This window comes from Piliocolobus tephrosceles, chromosome 1 (genome assembly GCF_002776525.5).
Source record: "Piliocolobus tephrosceles isolate RC106 chromosome 1, ASM277652v3, whole genome shotgun sequence".
NCBI classification, from domain to species: domain Eukaryota; kingdom Metazoa; phylum Chordata; class Mammalia; order Primates; family Cercopithecidae; genus Piliocolobus; species Piliocolobus tephrosceles.
The window spans coordinates 160,584,387-160,610,588 of record NC_045434.1 but is presented as its reverse complement, the minus strand read 5'-3'; the positions used below and the strand labels follow the sequence as shown (position 1 = coordinate 160,610,588).

Here is a 26,202-nt window from a genome sequence, read left to right as displayed (position 1 = left end):
AATAACAACTTGTTAGTATAACCTGCAAGACTACACCAAAGCAGTAGGAGAGCCACACAACTTTCACAAGCTCCTGTGTCTGCAGGGGTGCTTGCTCTCTTTGGATTCTGTAGGAACAGAGGCATTAATCAGGTGCTGGAAATACAGAAATTTTCCACCAACATGCTCATCCAACTTTCCTTTACCATAAGCCAGAAGAATGTCTCTGAGCTACGAACATCAGACTTTAATATAAACTTTAAAATCTTACTCTTAGCTCTGCGGACTTGGTTATAGGTGTCTGGCAATTGAACTAGGAGAGCCTGAAAGTAAACAAATTGTCCCTTGGAAATTGATGTAAAAACCAAGCATGTTTCTTTATACATTCAACAGATTTTACTGAGCATCTTTAACCTGAGAAGTATGAGGTAAATTAGATGTGTTCCCTGCCTGGGCAAAGAGTATATTCTATTAGGGGAGAAAGAGGCATACCAAGATGTGCGAAGCACTGTTATGCAGTATGTAGTATGCCACGTAGATCTAGCAAGAGAGCGACATTGAACAGATGATGGGGAGGGGATGGAAATCGGTGCATGGGCATGGCTATGAAAGATTTCAAAGAGGCTGTATTTGAGACAAGCCTTGAAAGACCAACAAGAGTTTACTAAGCAGATGAAGAGGATGGGGGAGAAATTCCCCAAGGAAGAAGCGGCACAAACAAGGGCACGAGGGTCCTGAAGAGCATTGGATATTTGGGGCTAAAGGGTAAAAGAGCAGGGTGTCTGATTCCAGATTAAAATGTCATCCCTCTATTCTGAAATCTGAAAAACACTAGCAGCTTGATTTATCCGCAGTCACTTGTGCCAGGTAGAGAATCCTAATTCGTGTAGGCCCAAACCAACAAGAACCTCTTGATGCAATTGCTGCCTGAATATTGCAGTGTTCGTGGGAGCTTTGAATTTACCTATCCAGATGGGAGAAACTCTTTCCCGAAATTCATAAGCAGTCCCACAACTCCGCCAAGGCTACGGGACCCAGCTTTCTGAGGCGCCTAGAAAGACATGGCAGTGGCCCAAGGTGATGCTGATGTGGGCTGGCGAATGCACACAATAGAATGTCTGTGACATTTAATCTCATTCTGGCAAACTAGTGCAGCTGCCCTTGTACAACAAACGGGAAGGCATAGTGAGTGACCACCGCCAAAAACAAACAAACAAAACAAGTGTGTGCGTGCGTGTGATCTTCAAAATGTAATAGCTATTCAGACAGTCCTTAGAGAAGGAATTGGCAGCTTCGGCCTCCAAGACTGCTCCCCCACCTGTCTCCAGGCACTACAAACACAGCTGTGTAAGAAGGAGACAGTCAACGCTTCCAAGGAAAGAAATAGTGCAGTCTTGGGGGTGGGGTGATGATGACAGAACCTTTCTCACAAACCCACGTGGGACAGGGCCTTGTCTAGCAACCGCAAAAATAATTGAGTAGGACGTGGTCAAGCTCTTTATAAAACTTCATGTTAAGTAAAATCATTCAAGATCCAACTCAATGGCCACCTTAAACCCATGTTTTGAAAGCATGAGACAGAGCACACGATTCACGCTCAAGGGAGAACGAGGTAGCATGCATTCTGGCAAGACGCACATTCAGGTTTGCTTCCTGTATCAAGATGAGACCTAAAGAAGATTTATGCACTGTCATAGAACTTGTAGTTCCTCACACAAAACACAGAACTTCCTGGGAAGGTGCCTAGAAACTTCTTTATCTGTATTTCTCCAGGCTGCAAAGTGCACACATTTTTAAAGTTCAACTCTTAAAAAAAAAGAAAGAAAGAAAAAAAGTCAACAGAGGCAAGATTTCAACAGACGCCGGTCCAAATGTTAGCAATTCTAGAGTGGTCAGGGGTTTGCCGCTCGCAAAAGTAAGGGGGAAATTAGAAGAAGGAAAGAAGTCGTTTTCGAAGATGAAAACCAAAGCAAGGAGGTATTTTTGGTATCATTTTAATCACAAAATAGCACGAATGCGGTCTGTGCCTGTGCGCTACCCAAACGTCGATTTGAATACCACTGAACGCTAGTTTGAAAATTTCCATTTTTGTAATTTGCTTTCTTTTGTTAAGCCAAGACTTGAGAGAAACCTGGCAGCCGTCTCCAAGTCTGGCACGATTTCACCTCAGACGCACTCGGTTGGTTTGGATGTTGAGGGAGACCGCACAAGAGAGAGGGAAAAGGAGGAAAAGAGCTGGGGAGCAAAGCTACCGCTCAGCTGCCGCCGCAGAGAGCACGCCCGCGGCCTCTCAGCCAGGGGATCTGGCTCCACCTACAGGAATCAGAAGGCAAACCTAGTAGACGCCTCGGCGTCTGCAGGAACCCGGTGGGGGCTGGGGGGAACTTTGATAATTGCCTAGAGCATATCCTAGCCAATAGGAATGGGGGTCGGTGGAAGTGGTAAGGATTGGGAAGCAGGGATTTCCATGACCAGATCACCCACAGTCATATCAGATTCAGCAATTCTTACTTGGAGGAGAAAAGATATCATGTCACCTCCTATGACCTGGAACCTATGACTGGTTCCAGGTAAACCACATTTGAATGCAAAGGCAGCACCTCGTCCCAGGACAGGCCCAGCACATACCATGCTCAGGCAATAACATTTCAATGAATGAATGAACTGAATAATCCAATCTATCAAACAACAGAAACCTAATATGATAAAAAGAAACAACGCCCCCTACACACCCCAACACTGTTTTTCAGGTATATGTATGAGTTGCCACGCATTTTTGACGGCTGATAATTGCTACAAAAATCCTGCACCACGTAGACTAGTCGTGTTCCACCTCCGATGTGCCAGAGCAGTGACTGAGAACCACCGATTTCATCCCATGCCCTCATTTGCCAACGAACAAATAGAAGCTTGAAGAGGTTAAATGCCTTTTCCCAGGTCAACCAGTTTGTTGGTGATAGAACTGGTTTGGGGCTACATTTTCCTGACCTGTCTGGTGTTTGTTTTCTAAAGGCAGGAGACTCACTTTGCATTGGCCTGCTGAATGCCCTCAGCCAACTGGCTCTCACAGGAAGTTAGCTTCCCCCACCCACCTGTTGGCCTGTCCCTGGGCTTCTGCCCCAGCTTCTGCTCTGGACCACAGCCTTTGCTCATGCTGCCGTACTCCAAAAATCAAATGCTGCCTGGAGCTAATGCCAATGGTTGCTAAACTTATGAATTCATTTCCTAAAGCCTAAGGGACAGAATCTTTGAGCATGTGGGTTAGTAAGCTACAAACAGGCAGGTGCTTTGTTTTGGCAACACAAGTGTCTTATATACAATATCTCCTCCATCTATTTACCCAAAGCACTTAATAAGCAGTTACTGAGTTTCCCAATGATAGTTATAGAAGAAGATGTTATTTACCAATTGAAAAGGAATTTTTGCCATAGGCAGTTAGCACTCAGTTTCCAGATGAAAAGGTGAAGATCCTTCTGGGAAGTGAGATGCTGTGTACATTATGTGAGATGAATATGATCCAGGAAAAGATGGGGATTAGCAGATCCAGATTCTTTTTTTTTTTTTTTTTTTTTTTGAGACGGAATTTCACTCCTGTTGCCCAGGCTGGAGTGCAGTGGCGTGTTCTCAGCTCACCACAACCACCGCCTCCCAGATTTAAGCGATTCTCCTGCCTCAGCCTCCACAGTAGCTGGGATTACAGGCACCTGCCACCATGCCTGGCTAATTTTGTATCTTTAGTAGAGACGGGGTTTCTCCATGTTGGTCAGGTTGGTCTCAAACTCCCAACCTCAGGTGATCCACTCATCTCGGCCTCCCAAAGTGCTGAGATTAGAGATGTGAGCCACTGCGCCTGGCCTAGCAGATCCAGAGTCTAACCACAGCCTATCTATAAAATGGAACTAATATTGTCTTGACCTCTGAATAGATTAAAAATTAAGCATTCTTATTAATCACAATATTAATAATGACACTGAACTATTACTAAGTGCTTACTACATTCCAGGCTCTCAAATGACCACTTTACATGCATTGTCTAACTTATCCTCAGAGCAACCCCATACAAGTGGCAATTATTACCCCCATTTTACAGAACAAGAGAATGGAAGCTCAGAAGGGTTAAAATACTCACCTATGGTGACAGTTTACAATGGTAAGGCCAGTGGTGGGAGCCCAACTCCTATCTGACTCGGGACTTCAAAACATTATGTAACACAATAAATGCCTATTAGCTGATTCTATGCCAGTGGCATTCAAATATCAATCTCTAGTTCTGAGCTTTCAAAGGAACTCTGTGCTTCTATTCCCAAATGCTCAAAGAATATCATTAATTATATATTCCACTATTGTCTCAAACTTAAAAGAGCCTAAGCCAAACTCTTTCCTTCCTTTCATAAGCATTTACTGAGAGCCATTCATGTTCAAACCTCCATGGTTTGGAATCTAGGGCAGTGGTTCTCAACTGGGGTGATTTTGCACTCCAGAGGACATTTGATAATGTCTGGAGACATTTTTGGTTATCACCACTGGGGCTGTGGAGTGCTACTAGCATCTAGTGAGTAGAGGCCAGGAATGCTGCTGAATGTTCTGCAATGCACACAGTAACTCACCCCTCAAAAGAATTATTTGGCCCAAAATGTCAATAGCTCTGAGGTTGAGAAATTCTGGTTTAGGAATATAAGGATGAATTAGATAGCTATAATCAATCATCTGATGTAAGAGATATACGTGTAAATTTTAAGCACGAATTTGACCTAGATATCTGTGTGATGGCAAGGGGTCCATCAAGAGCTATGAGGTTTATTATAGGCTGGAGAAGTCTTAGTGGAGGAAGTGGCACTTAAGCCAGGCATTAAAGGAGAGATAAGATCTGGATTCTGGATAAAAAAGAACAAACAGTGTGCAGGGTGTGGGTGTGCATGAAGAATGTTGGTTTATTTTAATTGGAGTGGAGGAGGTGTGAAGAGGAGTAGTGGAGAAACGGGCGTAATGTTTTGTTGGGGCCAGACCAATGGGCCTGAATGCAAAGAGAACTTCGGACTTTAGGTGTAAGTAATAAGAAGCGATCTAACATTTTCACATGGGGTGTAATATGATCACCATGTTCTAGGGAGATGAATCTAGCAGCTGAATAAAAAATGGATTGCAGAGAGTAAGGAGCTGGAGACAAGAAGACATGTTATAACACTATTGCTACAGATTTTGCTATTTTAAAATAAACCACTTAGCTATTTTTGTTATTATTGGTACCAATCAATAATTGAGTGATTATTGTGATTTAGGACCTAAGCTAAACACAATATATATATAATCTTACTTAATGTTCCTCACTTTCATAAGGATTTCCCCATTATATAGATAAGGTAACAGGGTCTTAGACCGGATAAGAAAGTGGCAGAGTCAGTTTGGAGTCCAGCTCTGACTACCAAAGCCTTTGCTCCTTACTACTTTGTGTGCTGGGCATATGGTCTGGATCCTTAACCTCTTGATCAGACCAGACTGTTCTCATTTATAAGGTGGGCAATAAAACCAAACAGCTCAGACCCCTACTGGGAATGGGACAGTCTAGGACAAAAAGCCTCAGGAAATCTGCTCCTCCTTGGAGGCTGGAGCTAACTGTAGGGATAAAAAGAGTGTTTCTCTGGGCTTTGGGGGGTGTGGAGAGCATAGGCATATATCCTATTACAAATACACCTACATAATAGCTTCCTTAAGTCTATTTTAAGTCCGTTCCTCCCAAGGAGATGGAAAGTAAGAATGAAAATGGGCACAATCTGGGACATCTGAATAAAAAATCAGATTTCTCATGTCAGGCCTCTCCTGCCTTGATGAGGTTGCAAGCAGGGGATGTGAAGCGTGGAATAGAAGGGCTTTGACTCCAAAATTCCTTGTTGACTTGGCTCCTGATCAGATTGCTAACTAGGTTCAGGTGTGAGCTCCAGTTTTGTTTCAGAGACCATTGGCCACAGGTGAGGAAGGAGAGGAACGGCGTCAAATGTATCTGTAGTCAGAGTGGGTGGCAGCACTGGAATTGGAGGGTGTGCCGACAAAGGCATGGCCATACGTGCCTGCTGGCACCAAGTGGCAGTGACAGGCCTCTAGTGGGCCTGCAACTAGGGTGTGTTTGGTGACCCAGGACCCCAGCTTTTGTTATGGAAGAAGATTCATTACAAGGAACAAGAGAAGGAAAGGACCAAAACAGTGGCCACCACTGAGCACCCAACGACCAGTAGATGAATTACATGTGAGAACCTCCTTGAATTCTCCCAGAACTGTCAGCTAGAAAAAGATGGTGGACATACTCACAGAGCAGGCAGGGCACAGCCAGAGAGACACTGTTTGATGGCCATCTCTGCTGTTCTACCTGACTTCTTCCAATGCAGGATAATCTTGAAACTATTTTGGAAAGTTTGTGATCTATAATTTAAAGATCAAGCACTGCAGAATTTCAAGATTCCAATTATTCTTTCTAAAATCCCACAAATTTAAAGAAACATAAGTTCTTGCCACACCTCTTAGATTTTGACATTCTAATAAATGTACTTTAAAAAAAAATCAGGATACAGACTCTCTCTCTAGCCTTGATTTCCTCAAGGTCAATGATTAAATCTGCAGCACTGGGCTCAGGAGGCTCTCAAGAAGTTTCTGCCAGGTTTAACAGGGTGCAACGTTTGCCCAAACCATCAAGAATATTCACTACATGACTTAATATAATTTTAATCCAACTTTTACTTTCACCTAGTAATAAAAAATAACCTTATGCATCAATATGCCTATTTTCACACAGCCTTTGTCCACAGTCTGTTAAGTTGTCCTAATACTAAGACCAAATGCCAATAAGCAAATGTTTTTCCCTTGAGAAAATCTGGAAGAGGGAATCACACTAAAACATACTACTCAGAAGGATCTGTTCCACTGGTTTTGCTGGTATAAGTGGCATAATTAGGCCTCTTCAAACCAAACAGTGTCCTGAGAAAGAACGAAAACCAGAAATCCAGGTTCTCATTGATAAGGCCTTTTCTCCATTCTGTTGCCCTTCATGAGCTATTCTTTATGGAAATGAAGCTTGAGACTAAAAGTACTGCTATCAAGACATGAGAGTCTCCAGACAACTGGAAACATTCCTGGTCAATTCACACACCCCACACCTCAAACCCTCTTGCTTGAATCCAACCTGGTAGATAATATATTGAAGTATCAGGTTGGCATTGAATCCCTATTGAATGTCTACTATGCAGTCAGTGAGCAGTTTCAAGTTATAGAGATTAAGAAGAAAGGCCCTAACATTTGGCTTATAAGCTAGTTGAAGAAAACATAGTGCATGCGGAACAGTGGAAGACAATATTCCTTCCTCAAACACTACTGAGTGCCTACTTTGAGCTAGGCCCTGTGCTAGACAATAGGGGTGCCAAAAGTAAATTGATTCCATTTTGTTCAATTCAACTCATTATTCATTCGGCATTTATTGATTGAATGCTTTTGTACTAGACCACTGCTTTTCAAACCTTAACGCATATGTGAATCACCTGTGGGTTCTGATTCAGTAGGTCTGGGATAGAGCGTGGGAGCCTGCATTGCTAACAAACTCATAGGGTGTGCGGATGCTGCTGGCCTGTGAACCACACTTTGAGTAGTAAAGGACTGTACAATATCCTAGTCCCCAGCTATACAGAGGCAAATAAAATAGCCATGACCCCTGCCCTACTGAGGCTGATATGCTAACAAGGAATGTAAATATCAAACAAGGAAGTAGAGTCAGCGCTGTATTTCCTCAGGTTCCACATTCATGTATTTAACCAGTCACAAATTGAAAACAGCCAGAAAAAACAACAACAAAAAATAACACTGCAACAATAAAGAATAATATAAATAAAAAATATAATATAGCAACTTATTTATATATTATTTTTATTACCTTAGGTATTATGAGTAATGTGGAAATGATTTAAAGTATACAGGTGCCCTCTGTCAATGACATTCTGGCAAAAAAATATATTTTTTTTTTAAAGGTAAAAACATAAAATTAGATACGAGAGTAAAAAGTTTTTTAATAAAATAAAAATAAAGTATACAGGAGGATGTGCATAGGTGATAGGCAAATACTATGCCATTTTATGTAAGGGGCTTGAGTATCAGAAGATTTTTTTATCCGAGGGGGTCCTGGAACCAAACCCCTGAGGATACTGAGGGAGGACGTTTCAATAAAATACAATGTTAGAGGAAGTCCAAAGTTATGTTGGGAGCATTGTGTGAGGGCACCTAACTTCATCTACAGATCAAAAAAACTCTCCTGAGGAAGTGATGTTTAGATTGACAAGAATTTACAAATAGTAAAGGAAGGAAGACTATTTCAGACAGAGGGAACAGCATGTCTGAAGGCATGAAGGTGAGAGAAAATTTAGATATTCAACAAATATTTACTGAGTTTTCCCATTGCCAGGCTCTGTACTGGGTGGAAGACCCTGGCACAGGGGAGACTACACCAGGGGACAGAGATATGGGAACAGATGACTTCAAAATAATGTGGCAGAAGCTCTAACAGTGGTCAGCACCGGGCACCAGAGGAGCACTGAAGAGATTGCCTAACCCATCCCAGAATGGATGGTATTGGAGCTGAGCCTCGACAGACCAGGGAGAATAAAGAAGGAGAAGAAGACGTGGCAAGGTGGGAGACCTGGTCCTTGCCTCCATGGACATAGTCTAGCAGGAAAGTTGGCAAGCTGACTGTATAATACTAATTATAGTGCAGTACAATAAGTGTCTGAGAACAGTGCCTAGCACATCGTAGGCACTTATTAAGTATCTGTTGAATAAATGAAGGTATAAATGCTGTATAATACTTATAGTGCAGTACAATAAGTGTCTGGGAACAGTGCCTGGCACATAGTAGGCATTCATTAAATATGTGTTGAATACATGAAAATATAAATGCTGTATGATACTGATTATCATAGAGTACAATACGTGTCTGGGAACAGTGTCTGGCACATAGTAGGCATTCATTCAACGTGTTGAATGAATGAATTTATAAATGTTGTGCTAGTGGTAGATACAATCTTGTAGTCCTTGAAACAATTGGGTACTAAATTAAGAGTTACCAACTCCAACCACCCACAGAGCTCAGAGCACAAAGAGCTCCAAAAGGGTGAAACATGAACCAGATTTGAAGGAAGGATCAACACTGTGGGATGAAGGTCAGCAGACATTCATCCTGAAAATGAAAAACTACCAGTATCACCACTGAACGTAAAGGGTGAAGAAAACAGGAAACGAACACAAAGCAGGATTTCTTAACCCAGGGTCCATGGTACTTCTGGGGCATCTATGAAACCCCAGAGATTATAAGCAAAATCCTAGGTATGTATGAGCAAGGCTATTTTACTGGGGAAAAAGACTAGAACTTTCATGAAATAGTCAAAGGAATCCAATAAGCTGAGTAGGTCAAGACTCTCTCGGGGAGAACAGGTAACCTACTTCAGATAGCCTGTGAATCACTTCACTCATGACAAATAATTATGCCAATGGACTCCCAACACAGAAAACCTTGGGTCTGAGTGAGCAGCAGTGGTTTCAGCCCTGCCTTTAAGTGGCATTTTTAGTATTTCCTTGCTGCTGCCTGTCAATCCAGACCTATCCACGTTGTCAGGGTATCCTTAGCAGCTGATGGAGATGCCTCTTTCCAAAAGCAATTTACATGCACCAAAGTCCTTCCTCCTAATGATTTTCCAGTAGGGAAAATGCCCTCTTGTTAGAATGTCCATTGTTTACATTTATCTGATCTTTTCTCACAATTTCCATTGAGCAGCAGTTGCTACAACCACCTGAGCATCGAATGGGCAATTAATTGGAACAGATTTACTAAATGTACTGGAGAAGGAAGCTGTATGCTTATGGACTACAGTCCTTTCATGGTCATGCATAATGGACCAGGCACTTTTCCACCCAGCTGCTTATGCTACCACAGTGAACACAAAATTTACATACCTGGAAGAAAACAATTTCTGAAACATTACTAATAAATGTAGTGAATTTGTCTGTTAGGATAAGCTATGGTATCTCCAGGGCTTAACTTTGCACCATTCTATTCTTGGTTAAAAGTATCTACAGTGTCTCCCTTTATTGTCTTCTTTCTAAAATATAATTTTATATTTTAATAGAAATGGCCCTTTTTCAACCAAGAATCAGGGCATTGTGAAAGAGCAATGTGCATTCCCCCTGTTTGAAAGCACAGGGACTGCTTGAAGTTTTTAGAATACAAAGTAACTTTAGAGTGGAAACCTTAGCGACCAGATTGTACTAGTAGGAGTGTAATGTTCAAAAGGAGAACAATGGTCCCAATCCCCTCAGGGTTAGGTACACTATATAAGAAATATTTGTATCCAGTACTTGATGCCACATCCTACGAGGGATAACGATAGGCCCATGAGGCTGGTAGGTGCTCTCAAAGTGAAGGCAAATGGCAATAGCTAACATTCCATAGAGTTCTTGCTAAGTGCCAAGCACTATACATTTAATCTTCACAACCACTCAATAAGAAACTATTAGGGGCTAAGCACGGTGGCTCACACCTGTAATCCCAGCACTTTGGGAGGCTGAGGTGGGCGGATCATGAGGTCAGGAGTTTGAGACCAGCCTCAGCAACATGGTGAAACTCCATCTCTACTAAAGATACAAAAAATTAGCTGGGTGTAGTGTTGTGTGCCTGTAATCCCAGCTACTTGGGAGGCTGGGAGAGGAGAATCGTTTGAACCTGGGAGGTGGAAGATGCAGTGAGCCGAGATCATGCCACTGCACTCCAGCCTGGGTGAGAGAGCAAGACTTCGTCTCAAAAAAAAAAAGGGAGAAACTATTAGGTTGGTGCAAAAGTAATCGCAGTTTTGCCATTGAAATTCATGGCAAAAACCATGATTACTTTTGCACCAAGCTAATACTATTATTATCCCCATTTTACAAATAAAGAAACTCAGGGTCATGCACATAGTAAGTGAAGGAACTCGCAGTGCCATTCAGTTCTGTCTGATTTCCATGGACCCTCAGTGTAGTTGTTATATTTTTATTTAATATTTATTTAATATATTTTTAATTAATCTTGCTAGAGATGATTGGTAATTATGACACTGAAATCATTGCAACTGTGTTGTGTGTGCATTAGTCTTGTCTCACCAATCAGAATAAACACACTGTGAAGGCAGTGACCACATTAATTACACACATGTTTACTTCCTAGGCCAAGCACAGAGCTGGACATAAGCAGGTCTTTCTTACATCTTTGGCTGAATAAAATAACTCATTTTGAAACACTTCAAAAACCAATTTACCCATGAGATTATTGAGGGTGTTGGTGGAAAGGACACTCTGGGGATATGAATTGTTATAGGGACATTTTAGAGGACACTGGTCATAATTATCAAAATGTAAAATGTGTAAACCCCTTGACCCACAGTTATGTTTCTAGGAGTCTACTCAATCTATTCTATAGAAATGCTGATACATATATGCAAAAATAGATAGAACTATAAAGATACATACATATATATGCAAAGGTATATATATAAAGATATATATACACCTAAATACATATATATTCATATATTTCTGTTTTATTACAGTTCTGTTTATTTTAGCAAAATAAAGAAGAAACAACTTAAATGCCCATCAGCAGGGGAATTGTTAAAAATTAGACTACAACCATACCTTACAATACAATATAGCCATTAAAATATTGGAGTAGATGTATTAGGTTAACCATATGAAACTGCCAATGTTTTACTGCTATTGACATAAATAACAATTTCATATGCTTTAACGTAATATATGTACAGATGTGAAAAGATTTCTAAGAATATTGGTAGTTGTGGCTCACGCCTGTAATCCCAACACTTTGGGAGGCTGAGGCAGGCAGATCACGAGATCAGGAGATGGAGACTGTCGTGGCTAACATGGTGAAATCCTGTCTCTACTAAAAATACAAAAAAAAAAAAAATTAGCTGGGCGTGGTGGCGGGCACCTGTAGTACGAGTTACTTGGGAGGCTGAGGCAGGAGAAAGGCGTGAACCCGGGAGACGGCGCTTACAGTGAGCTGAGATCGCGCCACTGCACTCCAGCCTGGGCGACAGAGCAAGACTCCATCTCAAAAAAAAAAAAAGAATATTGGTATTTGAAAAAAGCAAGTTGCAGAACAGTACCTGTAGTATGGCATATTTATGTTTAAGACATAAGACAAATATATAGAGAATAAATAAGAAAGGTACTCATCAAAAACTTAAGATGGTCATTTCTGAGCATGGCAGTTTTCATATTTTACTCTATAAAGTTCTGCACTGTTTCAATCTTTTGCTGATGAAAATTTCTTATAATTCCTTGGCTAGGCGCACTGGCTCACGCCTGTAATTCCAGCACTTTGGGATGCCAAGGCGGACGGATCACGAGGTCAGGAGATCGAGACCATCCTGGCTCACATGGTGAAACCCTGTCTCTACTGAAAACACAAAAATTAGCTGGGCGTGGTGGCACGTGCCTGTAGTCCCAGCTACTTGGGAGACTGAGGTAGGAGAATCACTTGAACCAGGGAGTCGGAGGTTGCAGTGAACTGAGATGGCGCCGCCACTGCACTCCAGCCCGGTGACAGAGCGAGACTCAAAAAAAAAAGAAAGAAATTATAATTTCTTTTAAAAATTTGTTTAATACAACTGATTCCAAAGTATTTACGTATTTTGTAAACATTATTTTTCTGATCTACAAGCTCCAGACTCTCAGAAACTCACCATGTTTCTTCACTGGGCCAGACAAGGAGAGTAATAAAAAATTAACCTTAATTATTCAAAGAAATCCAGATGGTGAGAAAAGAGTAAAAAGCAGACCTTCAACTTGGTCAAGACGATTGCCTGAAAATTTCCGCTTACCTTTCCTGTTTAAACCTGGATTTGCAGATGAATGTGAGGTGATCTGCTTTTCTGTGATTCAGAACTTCATAGAACTTGGCAGGCAAAGAATTACAAAGAAAGGAAGAAAACGAAAGGGGGAAGTGAGGTAGTGAAAGAAGATAGGCAGAACTTGAGCAAGCTTTATAAAGTAACAGAACACACCCTACACCCTTTGGAACAAAGGAACAAAGCTGATGGGACACAGCAGATGTTCTCCTTCCCAAACCATGAAAGCGTAACACTCTACAACTCCTCCTCACTCCAAGGAGTGGCCAGTGCTCCTTACTGGAATATCTGTACATCAAAGGTTTTTGTTGTCATGATTTCCTTAGAGGATGGATAAAAAAGAAAAAACACCATTACCAGAAACTGTCAAGTATGGTTTAACTGTGTTGCCATTTTATCTTGTTTCTTCTTTCTTCTAACAAATTTCATTGAGGTGTAGTTTACATACAACAACACGAACTCATTTTAATTGTACACATCCATGGGTTTTTGACGAAGCAATACACCCATGTAACCACCACCATAATCAAGATATAAAACATTTCCATCATCCAAAAAGATTCCTTTGTGTCAACATGCTTTGCTCAGAGTGAAATTGAAAAAAAAATTAAAATCAAACAAAAACGGCCAGGTATGGTGGCTACACCTGTAATACCAGCACTTTGGGAGGCCCAGGCAGGTGGATCACGTGAGGTTAGGAGTTCGAGATCAGCCTGGCCAACATGGAGAACCCTCGTCTCTACTAAGAATACAAAAATTAGCTGGGTGTGGTGGTGCACATCTGTAATCCCAGCTACTTGGGAGGCTGAGACACAAGAATAGCTTGAACCCAGGAGGCAGGGGTTGCAGTTAGCCAAGATTGCACCACTGCACTCCAGCCTGGGTGACAGAGCGAGACACCATCACAAAACCAAACAAAAACAAAACCATTCCTTTGTGCTGGTCTATCCCCACTCACAACCCTAGCCCCTGGCAACCACTGGTCGGTTGTCTGCCACTCTAGATTAGATTTTTCTTTAACATTTCATATAAGTAGAATCATATGGTATGAACTCTTCCGTGTGTGACTTCTTTCACTCAGCATAATGTCGTTGACATTCACACATGTTGCTGTGTGCTTTGATAGTTCATTCCTTTTTCTTGTTGAGTAGTATTCTACTGTGTGGCTAGGCCACAAGCACACCAAAGTAAAACTTTGGTTGCTTCTAATCTTTGACTATTATGAGTAAAGCTGCTATCAGCATTCGTTTGACTCTTACTTTTGAAGTGAAATTCAAACCTAGCCCTTTTGGTGGGGCATGGAGATGGGAGATAAAACTAGCATTTTTAAGGCACCTACTAAGAGCTAAGATAAAAGACAAGGAAAGAGGGGAGCATTCTTTCCATCTCTAAAGAGAGCACAATAAGGATTGTCCTGGCCGGGCACGGTGGCTTATGCCTGTAATCCCAGCACCTTCAGAGGCCGAAGCCGGCGGATCACCTGAGGTCAGAAGTTCGAGATCAGCCTGATCAACATGGTGAAACCCCGTTTCTAGTAAAAATACAAAAATTAGCCAGATGTGGTGGTGCACGCCTGTAATCCCAGCTATTCGGGAGGCTGAGGCAGGAGAATTGCTTGAACCGGGAAGGCGGAGGTTGCAGTGAGCCGAGATGGCGCCATTGCACTCCAGGCTGGGCTACAAGATGGAGACTCTGTCTCAAAAAAAAGAAAAGAAAAGAAAAACAAAAGGATTCTAAAAATTGAGCAAGGAGCTGGAGTCTCTGGAAATGACTAAGGCCCGAAATATTAAATATTTCTGCTCATAGTTGAAGACAAAACCTTATAAAGCCTTGGCGGCTCCTTCCCCCTTTATCAGGGACTTAGTTCATGATCAGGAGGCTCACAGAGTACTAGAAGGGAGGGTCCGAGTCCAGCCGGGAGGACTGCGGCATGGAGGGCAGCCTAGGGCGTGCTGTGTTTGTGCTGACGCTGGCCTCCTGGCCTCCCTGCTGCCGCCGAGCTCCGTACTGGTCCTAAACACCCGCAACGAGGATGCCCTGTGGCAGCTGGAGGCTGAGCTGGGCGCCAGGCGGTCTGGCTTGCACGTGGTGCGGGTGCGCGCAGACCTGGGCGCCGAGGCTGGCTTGCAGTCCACTGCTTGGTGCCCTGCGTCAGCTCCCCAGGCCCGAGGGGCTGCAGCGACTGCTGTTCATCAACAGCGCAGGCTCTCCTGGGGATGTGTCCAAAGGCTTCGTGGACCTGGGTGACTCCACTCAAGTGAACAAAGACTGGGCGCTGGACTTGACCTCCATGCTCTCTCTGCCGGACTTGCAGCGTCTTGAAGGCCTTCCCAACCAGTCCTGGCCTCAACAGAACTGTGGTTAACATGTCAACCCACTGTGCCCTGCAGCCCTTCAAAGACTGGGCGCTCTACTGTGCGGGAAAGGCTGCTGCTAACATACTGTTCCAGGTCCTGGCGTCGGATGAACCTAAAGTGAGGGTGCCGAACTAGGTAGGCCCCAGGTGCTCCCGACACAGACGTGCCCCAGCGGTTAGCCCGGTAGACCTCCCATGGACTCAGACATGCGAAAAGGCTGCAGGAGTTGAAGGCAAAGGGAGAGCTGGTGGATTGCAGGGTGTCAGCCCAAAAATGGCTGAGCTTGCTGCAAAAGGAGGTGTTCAAGTCTGGAGACCACGTGGATTTCTACGATAAATAAACCCATGTGTTTGGCTTCCTGAACCTTTCTGCTCGCACTTTCAGACACACCCCAGAGCCCCGTGGCTCCCCACACCCTCCCACGGTGCAGTCCTGCCTTGCACAGATAAACACTCATGTCTACTGTCCTACCCTCACACATAGCCTGCTGTGATGAGCTTCCAGGTCGCTGGCCTTACCAGTTGTCGGGAGTCTGGACTTGGCACCCTGGATTATGAGGAGGCTTAGGAGAGAGGTTATGGGTGTCCCTGTGTCTATCCCCAGGAATAGAATTTAAGGGATGGGAAGAGCAGGAAAAGAAGCTGAAACACACAAGAGAGGAGGTTGTGTCTCCTGCTCATAGCTAGTCCATGGGCAGAGGGAAGAGTGACCTGAGTCAAATAGGAGGACACATGCAGATTCACAGATGGCCTGGCGGGGAGGAAGAGCAGAAGGTACAAGTCCCCGCCCACACAGATGTCCCTTGCTGAAGGGAGCAGCACCTTCTGTTGAACTTTGTGTCCTCACTCTGATGTCTCCTTCCTCCAGAATCCACCACCCCTCCCCCAGGCTGGGAGAAGGGGCCCTTGGGTGTCTGTGTACATGGCCAAGGCAGATACAAATAAAATTTAAAAAAAAAAAAAAGAAGAAGAAGAAGGGAGAGTGTTGCCTAACCTTTTCCGTTAAGGCAACATTGCTACCTTTCATGGAGTGAGTGACTGAAGTCAAGGAGGAAGCCCTGCTTGGGATTAGAGAAACTGAAAAGAAATATGATGACTCATTAAAACAGTTTGAAAACTATAGAAAGGTCAATGATTTAACGCAAATATTGATTAAATGCCTAGAAAAAGAAAAGGGAGGCAAAAGTGAATGAAGAACATCTACTGCCCTTCATATGTGTCAACCATTGAGCTACAAGCTTTACCTGTATGAATTGAATTGATTTTCATAACCCTATAAGGCAAGTACTATTTTTATCTCCTTTTTACATATGAAGAAATCGTGACATGGAGAAGTTTAATAACCTGCCCAAGGTACACACAGTAGAGCAGTCAGATTCCAAATAACCTGCCCAAGGTACACACAGTAGAGCAGTCAGATTCCAATTCACTAACTACTGCTCTATCCTCTTCCTTGGCACTACATACCAGTGACTGCTGGAGCAACAAAAATGTAGAAAACATGGTCCCAGTCTTTGGAGGACTCATGGGGAAACACCAGACAATACTGTGACTTTGGGAAGGCGGCCTAATATTTCTAAATAAAATGGAAACTGATAATCCCTTTAATGTCCTCTTTACAAGGCTCATTTATTTATCCCATAAGTTCTTACTGAATATCTCTTATGTGTCAGGCACAGTACTGAAAGTTCCTCATGGAGCATATATTCTAGAAAGAAGACAAGGCAATATTCGTGTCAAAAATAGGCCGGGCGCGGTGGCTCAAGCCTGTAATCCCAGCACTTTGGGAGGCCGAGACGGGCGGATCACGAGGTCAGGAGATCGAGACCATCCTGGCTAACACGGTGAAACCCCGTCTCTACTAAAAACTACAAAAAACTAGCCGGGCGAGGTGGCGGCGCCTGTAGTCCCAGCTACCCGGGAGGCTGAGGCAGGAGAATGGCGTGAACCCAGGAGGCGGAGCTTGCAGTGAGCTGAGGTCCGGCCACAGCACTCCAGCCTGGGTGACAGAGCAAGACTCCGTCTCAAAAAACAAAAAAAAACAAAAAACAAAAATAGCCACCGGGCATGGTGGCTCATGCCTGTAATCCCAGCACTTTGGGAGGCTGAGGTGGGTGGATCACCTGAGGTCAGGAGTTCCAGACCAGCCTGACCAACATGGTGAAACCCCATCTCTACTAAAAATATAAAATACAAAAATACAAAATACAAAATACAAAATACAAAAATAAAGCTGGGCGCGGTGGCTCAAGCCTGTAATCCCAGCACTTTGGGAGGCCGAGATGGGTGGATCATGAGGTCAGGAGATCGAGACCATCCTGGCTAACACGGTGAAACCCCGTCTCTACTAAAAATAAAAAAACTAGCCGGGCGAGGTGGCGGGCGCCTGTGGTCCCAGCTACTTGGGAGGCTGAGGCGAGAGAATGGCGTAAACCCGGGAGGCGGAGCTTGCAGTGAGCTGAGATCCGGCCACTGCACTCCAGCCTGGGCGACAGAGCAAAAATATAAAAAAGTAGCCGGGTGTGGTGGTGCATGCCTGTAATCCCAGCTACTTGGGAGGCTGAGGCAAGAGAATGGCTTGAACCTGGGAGGCGGAGGTTGCAGTGAGCTGAGATCACGCCATTGCACTCCAACCTGAACAAGAGCAAAACACTGTCTCAAAAAATAAAAAAAAGCAGGGCACAGTGGCTCATGCCTGTAATTCCAGCACTTTGGGAGGCCAAGACAGGCAGATAGCCTGAGGTCAGGAGATCGAGACCAGCCTGGCCAACATGGAGAAACCCTGTCTCTACTAAAAATAAAAAAATTTAAAAAATAAATTAGCCAGGCATGGTGGCAGGAGCCTGTAATCCCAGCTACTCGGGAGGCTAAGGCAGGAGAATCACTTGAACCCGGGAGGTGGAGGTTGCAGTGAGCTGAGATCATGCCATTGCACTCCAGCCTGGGCAACAAGAGGGAGACTTCGTCTCAAAAAAAAAAAAAAGAAAGAAAGAAAGAAAAAGATATATAAGTAAATGGGGAGAGAAAGAGCGGGGGCAGAAAGAGACGGAGGAAAGGGGAAAGGGAAGGAGGGAAGAAGTTATTTTTGGACAGTAACAAGTGCTATGAGAAAAAGGAAATTGAATGATGGGATGAAGGGCAATTTTAAGTTGAGAGGTGGTTGTTACTTTGCATAAAAGCAGTCAGAGATGTTCTCTGTAAAGTGATGACATCAAACTGATAACTGAACAGTGAAAAGTAACCAGCCATATGCAGGTCTAGGGACAGTGAATTCCAGTTGGACAGAAGAGTAAGTGCAAAGATTGTGAATCAGACTGGTCATCTTATATTTGTGGAACAGAAGGCACCCAGCATGACCAAAACATGATGACCAAGGGAGAGAGTGGAAGGAGATAAAATCACAGAAGTAAGCAGGGACCAGATCATGAAGGAACTGAAATTTGATTTTTTTGTAATCCCAATAAGAAGTTATGAGGAAGGTTTTGAATTTGAAAGTGATTTTTTTTTTTTTTTTTTTGTTGAGACAGAGTTTTGCTCTGTTGTGCAGGCTGGAGCACAGAGGCATGATCTTGGGTCACTGCAACCTCTGCTTCCTGAGTTCAAGCTATTCTCCTGTCTCAGCCTCTTGAGTAGCTGGGATTACAGGCACCCACCATCATGCCCAGCTAATTTTTTGGGGTTTTTTTCTTTTTTTTTAAGTAGAGATGGGGTTTCACTGTGTTGGCCAGGCTGGTCTCGAACTCCTGACATCAGGTGACCCACCTGCCTCGGCCTCCCAAAGTGTTGGAATTACAGGCATGGGCCACCACACCCGGCCAAAGTGATTATCTTATTTTCATATTTTATACACTTCCCTGGCTGCTCTGTGGAGAATGGATTTGCGGGGACTAGAGGGAAAGTGGGGAGAGCAGTAAGGAGGTGGTTGCAGGCTGGGCACAGTGACTTATACCTGTAATCTAAGCACTTTGGGAGGCTGAGGTTGTTGGATTACTTGAGCCCGGGAGGTCAAGGCCAGTCTGGGCAACGTAGTGAGACCCTATCTCTTCGGAAACTAAAAAAAGTAGTCTGGAGTGGTGGTGTGCATCTGCAGTCCCAGCTACAAAGGGAGGCAAAGGTGGAAGATTGCTTGAGCCTCGGAGGTTGGGGCTGCAGTGAGCTGTGATTGTGCTACTGCACTCCAACCTGGGTGACAGAGGAAGACACTGTCTCTAAAGAAAAAACAAGAACAAACAACAACAACAAAGCAAGAAAGTAGTTGCATTAGGCTGGATAAGATGGTGGTGGCTTGGTCAATGGTAGTGACTATGAAGTGGAAACTAGTTATTGGAGTCAGGATTTATTCTGGAGGTGTAGCCCATACGACATGCTAATGAAGTGAGGAATTGAGAGGAATCAAGGGTCACTTTCAGAATTTCAGTTTGGGCAACTGTTTGAATGGTGGACTCCTTAAATGAGAGTAGGAGGAGCATATTTGTGCTTCACTTTAGAATGAAAAAGCATTTGCAAATTATAAAATGCTCTCCAAAAGTATACTGACCCTGAAGAAGTAGGCCACCATGAGTCTTATGGCTGCAAGGAACTGAATTTTGTCAATCATCTGAATAATCTTAAAAGTCATCTTTCCCAGTGAAGCTTCCAGATGAGAATACAGCCCTGACTATCCGACTGCAGTTTTGTGAAATCCTGAGCAGGGGTATCAAGTACTTTTGATGCAAATCTAAAAGACAGGGACCAATTCAGTCCCAGCTGGCCCCAGTCATATCTGTCTCCCCATTCCTGGTGGGCCATGAGCAGATTTCCCTTTAGGGAAAGGGAATTTGATGACTATGTGGCCCTCTCGGGAAAGGCTATTTGATGACAATAATCTTTGTCATTCTCTCTTGTTGACCCACCAAACCAGTCACAAATGCTGGGTTACTTTGCTCTTTTCTCAATCACCATATTTGATTTTGCTAAACTTGTAAAAATCTATGCAACTCAGGAAAATCTGCATCTACAAGGCTGGCATCTCTTCTCCTAGATAAGAAAGAGTTCCCCCAAAACTGAGAGCACAACTCCCACCTGCTTCTTGAAATCTTTCCAGACCACAGGGCCCCAAGGCTGAGTGGGACCATGATGGTCACACAGTTAATTCTCCTGGCAGATGTCTGAATCCTCCACAGCCTATCTGCCATGGCCTCTTGCTTAAAACCTCCAAAAAGGAATTGCAGAGACAGACAAACCTAATTCTAAATTCTGACTCCATTTCCTACTACCTGTGGATCATGTACAAGTTCCTTAACATCCTTGGGCCTTAGTTTTTTCATCTGTAAATGGGGGATAGTAATACCCTTACAGAGTTGTTTTGATCTATCTAATATAAGTGAAGCACTAACTCTTGCTTCTCCCTGTCTCCCTCTAGTGATGAAAAACTCTAGCCCAGTTCATTATCCCCTTCTCGGATTTCTTTTACCTCTTAGTCTCGTTAACAACCATTTTGACACCTAATCATACGCTATGTTTCATTGTTCTTCAATTACTTTGTATGCATGGGTCACGACCTCCCAAGAAGGCTGAAGATAAGCAGCCATATTTTATATTTCTTGGGGTCCCCCAAAGAATTTAGGTCAATCCAGGGCCTGCAGCAAGCATACAGTGAAACAGTAAAACCTGCCAAATTAAATTAACAATCTATCATTATGAGAGTAACTTAAAACTGGCCCTCCTAAATGAACTGTCATTTAATTGAAGTTTCTCATAAAAGGACTGCCTTTCTATAACATCCATTTTCAAGTTAAAAAATACTGAGTGCAAAGTCCTTTGCTTTTAAAAAGAAATATTTTCATGCGACTCACGTTTACATTTGAAACAACCTCCTAACCTAAAAAAAAAAAAAAAGAAAGAAAAGAAAAGAAAGAAAAGAAACTAAAAATGAAGCATCCTAAATTGTACAATTCTAGTGCTGTTTCCTAACCCTGAGACCAAGACATGTTGAACTCCAGATTTGCCCCTTTCTTTTCTCATTTGCCTACCCATTTGTGTATCCAAGAATTAAGATTTTAAAAGATTGATTTTTTTTAAAAGAAATGAATCCCAAATCTACATATGAACTGTAAGGTTCTCATTTCAAGTAGATACAGATTACGATATGTTTGACCATAAAAGCAGAAAGGCTGGGGTAAAGTGCCATGAGGAATCTATTGGAAGAAATGGGATCAGATAGATGTGATGCACTTCTCTTAAGTGCATATCACTTAACTGCATAATCAGCTTGTGCTCCTAAGAATTATGCAGTCTCTGTCTGGCCCCCATTAGATTGAATGTGTTGCTACTTCAGTTAATTGCATATCAGCAAATTGCATAATTCAACTATATGCACCCTGAACTGAGTTCCAAATGCCATCCAGGACAATGTAATCAAACTAGGGAAGTGAAGAGCTGGAATACTTATGAGATTCTGCCCATTTGTCACTTTTAGTCTGGATGGTCTGTGCTGTGAAGAAGGCAAACCATTGGGCATAGACCTTGTGCCCTGGATTCCTGTATACTCTGTCCCCTACACCACCACCACTGCATGTAGTCCCCATCCCAGAACTAATTAAATGAGTCCAAAAGAAAACAGGATGTCATAATACGAAAGTGTGATTAAAAAGTAAAAACTCTGACTCCTAACCATGGTGCTCCCCTTCCCAGGACTGACATTACTGATAAGGCAGACCAGAAAAAGCAGCAGCTAGTTGGTTCTACCATGAACTAGCTGAGCAAGTGTATTAGTCTGTTCTCATGCTGCTAATAAAGACATACCCGAGACTGGATTAATTGGTAAAAGAAAGAGGTTTAATTGACTCACAGTTCCACATGGCTGGGGAGGCCTCCCAATCATGGTGGAAGGCAAAGGGAGAAGAAAGTCATGACTTACATGGCAGCAGGCAAGAGAGCATGTGCAGGGGGAACTGCCCTTTATAAAACCATCAGATCTCATGAGACTTATTCACTATCACAAGAACAGCATGAAAAAATCCCACCTCCCACAGGGTCCCTCCCACGACACATGGGGGTTATGGGAGCCACAATTCAAGATGAGATTTGGGTGGGGACAGAGCCAAATCATATTAGCAAGTTTTTTCATCTCTCTAGGCCTTGGTTTTGTCTACCACATTAAGCTGTTATGAGGGTTAAATGCAACACTGCTTGGTAACCTACAAATTAAAGTAGAAATCTACTACTAGATGCAGCAGAGTGAGGATAATGTGCATTGTATCAAGGAACATAAAGAGTCCACCAAGCTGATAGAAACACTTCAGAAAAGATCTGGGCCGCAGAAAGTGGTAAAATAGAAAAGAAATGAAAGAAGTGGTACTGACCCTGTGGCAAACTCTTCAAAGGTTAGACATTGCCCTTGGTTTTGTTTCAGTTCTCACTCTGTAAAGATTCACTGCTCTTTCTCTTACACACATGCACACGTGTCCTGCAGTGGGATCCTCATTATGTTGCTTGTTTAGCAGAAAAGGCAGCACATCCTCATTATCCAGCAATAAGCTTAGGAGCTAGTTTTGAAGAAAAAAAGTACCCACCATACAATGCTCAAAACTATCCAGATATCCCAAGGAGGAGTTTGACATGCAGGTGCCTCTATCTTGGAATATGGAGGAAATGCTCAAATGACAATTTGCGCCATTGGAGTGCAGCCAAAAGACTTCAGTTTCCCACTGCTCTTTGCAGATGTCCTCTACAGGTGCTTTATTCTCAACTTGTATCTATTAACACTAAGAGTGATATTTTTTAGACACCTTTCCTGCATATATAATATTCTTCCTGAATCACCTGGAGGAGTATCTAAGTCACTAGTTGCCAAACTATAGAGTAGTTGACTGCTCATTTATTGGCTGTGGAATGGTGAAGAAGAGATGATTCCTAGTTCAGCCTCTAACTAATTATATAATCCGGGAAAGTTACTTAATGTCATTAAGTCTGGCTTTCCTTTTCCCACAAAACGGGGTCAATAATACTATCTACCTTCTAGGACTTTTGCGAGGTTTCAGTGAGATCTCATATGCAGAACATGAGGCACAATGCTAAGCTGTGTTACAATTTGCTAGCACAGAACTCACGTATTATCCAAGATGGACTAATATGAATTATGCATCAACATTTTTACAGAATACTGAGATAATGTTTGTTTCAAGAAAAATTTGTTTTCTGGGGGGTTTTGGGTTTTGTTTTTGGTTTTTTTTTTGAGACGGAACCTCGCTCTGGTTGCCCAGTCTGGAGTGCAATGGCATGATCTCGGCTCACCGCAACCTCCGCCTCCCGGGTTGAAACAATTCTTCTGCTTCAGCCTCCCGAGTAGCTGGGATTACAGGCATACGCCACCATGCTCCGCTACTTTTGTATTTTTAGTAGTGACGGGGTTTCTCCATGTTGGTCAGGCTGGTCTCGAATTCCCGACATCAGGTGATCTGCCCACCTCGGCCTCCCAAAGTGCTCAGATTACAGGCATTAGCCACTGCGCCCCGTCTTTTTTTTTTTTTTTTTTTTTTTTTTTGAGACAAAGTCTTGCTCTGTTACCTAGGCTGGAGAGCAATGGCACAATCATGGCTCACCGCAGCCTCAAACTCCAGGGCTCAAGCAATCCTCTCACCTCAGCCTCCCAAGTAGCTAGGATGACAGGCATGCACCAATATGCCTGGCTGATTTTTTTTTTTTTTTTTTTTAATTTTTAGTAGTGATGAAGTCTGGCTATATTGCCCTGGCTGGTCTCGAACTCCTGAGCTCAAGCGATCCACTCACCTTGGCCTCCTAAAGTGCCAGGATTACAGGCATGAGTCACCTCATCCAGCCAAAATTTGTGATTTTAAGCCATTTAATCTGCATGTTGTTTTGGCTCACTTAAGTGCCTAATAAGGGCTTTTATTTGGAAGGAGGGCATCAGTATAAAACAACATGTGGGCACAAATCATTCTAGAGAATTGGCAGGAAAAGAAGTGACTAAGTATTTCTGCTCTACTCAATATTATCAGGTGCAGCCGTATTTCACCATTGAAAGGAAAATGATCGTGTGCCTGCAAAGAGCTTGCACAGAGAAGGAGCTTAAATGTTGGTTGAGTTTAATTAAGTGCTGGTTGATTTGAACTAAGGACAGAAATTGAACTGCCGAGTTGTTCCAAATGGAAGAGTCTATTATTTCTCAACAGATGGATCAAAAACTGAACAAGAACTTTAGTCTAACATTCAAAATCTTCCAAATCTGGCTCTTTTATGAATCATGATGCCCCTAGAACCCACTACAGTGCCCTCTAGATGTGTTCAGTGAATAATTGTTGAATAAGTGAATTAAGTAATGACTCCAATCTTTGCTTCCAATCTCATCTTCCACTATGTCCCAGCATGAGACCTCTACTCATGGTTTCCTAAATACTAACTTATTCATTCCTACCTGCAAGCCTTTGCTCACAAGACTTTCCCACATGCTGTGTTCACTCCTTCTTCCTTTATGCAAATTTGTCCTTTTCCCTTTTTTTTTTTTTTTTTTTTTTTTGAGACAGGGTTTCTCTGCCACCACCCAGGCTGGAGTACAGTGGTATACTCTCAGCTCACCACAACCTCTGCCTCCTGGTCTCAAGCAATCCTCCAGACTCAGCTTCCTGAGTAGCTGGGACTACAGGCACAAGCCATCACACCTGGCTAATTTTTGTATTTTTAGTAGAGACGGGGTTTCACCATGTTGGCCAGGCTGGTCTCGAACTCCTGAGCTTAAGTGATCTGCCTGCCTCAGCCTCCCAAAGTGCTGGGATTACAGGCATGAGCCACCATGCCCGGCCTGTCCCACTTTTCAAGGTGTGATGGTTTTGAACTACGTCAACTTGGTTAAGCTGCAACCACATTTTCCAGGATCTCTTTTCCTGTATGATTCCAGGTTTAAGTTGACCAAAAGAGAAATTTGCAAGAGTTCTGGAAAGAACATCCTGATTAGATGTAGTGACAGACATAAACAAAGGGGCTCTCAAGTTCAAACTGGTCCTTGCATGTCAGCTTCTGAGAGCAGCTCTCCTTCCCTGCTGGCCCTGATGACCACCACCAACTCCCCCGCTCATCACCAGATGCAGAGTCAACAACCTTCTATGGGCTTCTCCATCAGTTCTCTATGGTAGTCCCATCCCAGAGCTAGACACCTGTAGCTTCCCAGATTTCCCTTGCAAGCTCCCATTCATTCACCCATGGTAGTGCTTCAGGGGGGTTAAGTAGCAATTTTATATCTGATCTTCCAGCTTTCCTTTCTGGACCTTGTTTCCCCAGATGCTCCCACAATTATATCATATCTAATTGGTATAATTAATTCCTCATTCATAACACTCATAGTGGTTCTGTTTACCTGATATACAAGGCTCAGTTCATGTACTGCTATTGCTTGATGCCTTCTCTGACAATTCTAGAGCAATTTCTCTATGCTTCTTTGGTACAATGTGTTTGTGGCCCCCCACTGGCATTAGTCATATATTAGCTAGTACTGCATTTACATCAACAAAGGCCTTCATGGTTCTAAGTGTATGGTTGGTATTTAGGAACAGTATAATGAATAAATGAAAATTTACACAGCCTATGTGTCACCATTGTCCCCTTTCACACTTATAGCAAACATTACGTATTGATCCCACCTCTTATTCCCATGATGCTTGAGCTAAGCTTTATAATCCTTTTCAATGCAGTGCTATAGATAGGCAGTTGGAATTGGCATGGATGAGGAAACCAGTTTTCCATATAGTTTCCATAAGTCTGAGTATGAATTATACTTTTTAGGCAAATAGCATCAAAGGTCATGGTTCATGTACAGATTAAAGCTCAGATGCTACTTCCCTTCCCTACTTCCCACCCTACTGCCCCTATTTTTCACATAGTAGATCCCCAGTATTTGTTGAATGACAGAATGTTAGTACAACCTTCACAAATGAGCTGTGTGATCTC

General features: G+C 43.1%; 1 pseudogene across 1 annotated transcript; it reads left to right on the top strand.

Annotated features, from left to right (window-relative positions):
• The first annotated feature begins 1,551 nt into the window (after nucleotides 1-1,551).
• On the top strand, nucleotides 1,552-16,210 carry LOC111522972 (annotated as a pseudogene). The gene is made up of 4 exons (XR_002725389.1): nucleotides 1,552-1,623; nucleotides 2,093-2,346; nucleotides 12,802-13,000; nucleotides 14,712-16,210. The product of XR_002725389.1 is annotated as a sepiapterin reductase-like (transcript).
• Nucleotides 16,211-26,202: the final 9,992 nt, after the last annotated feature.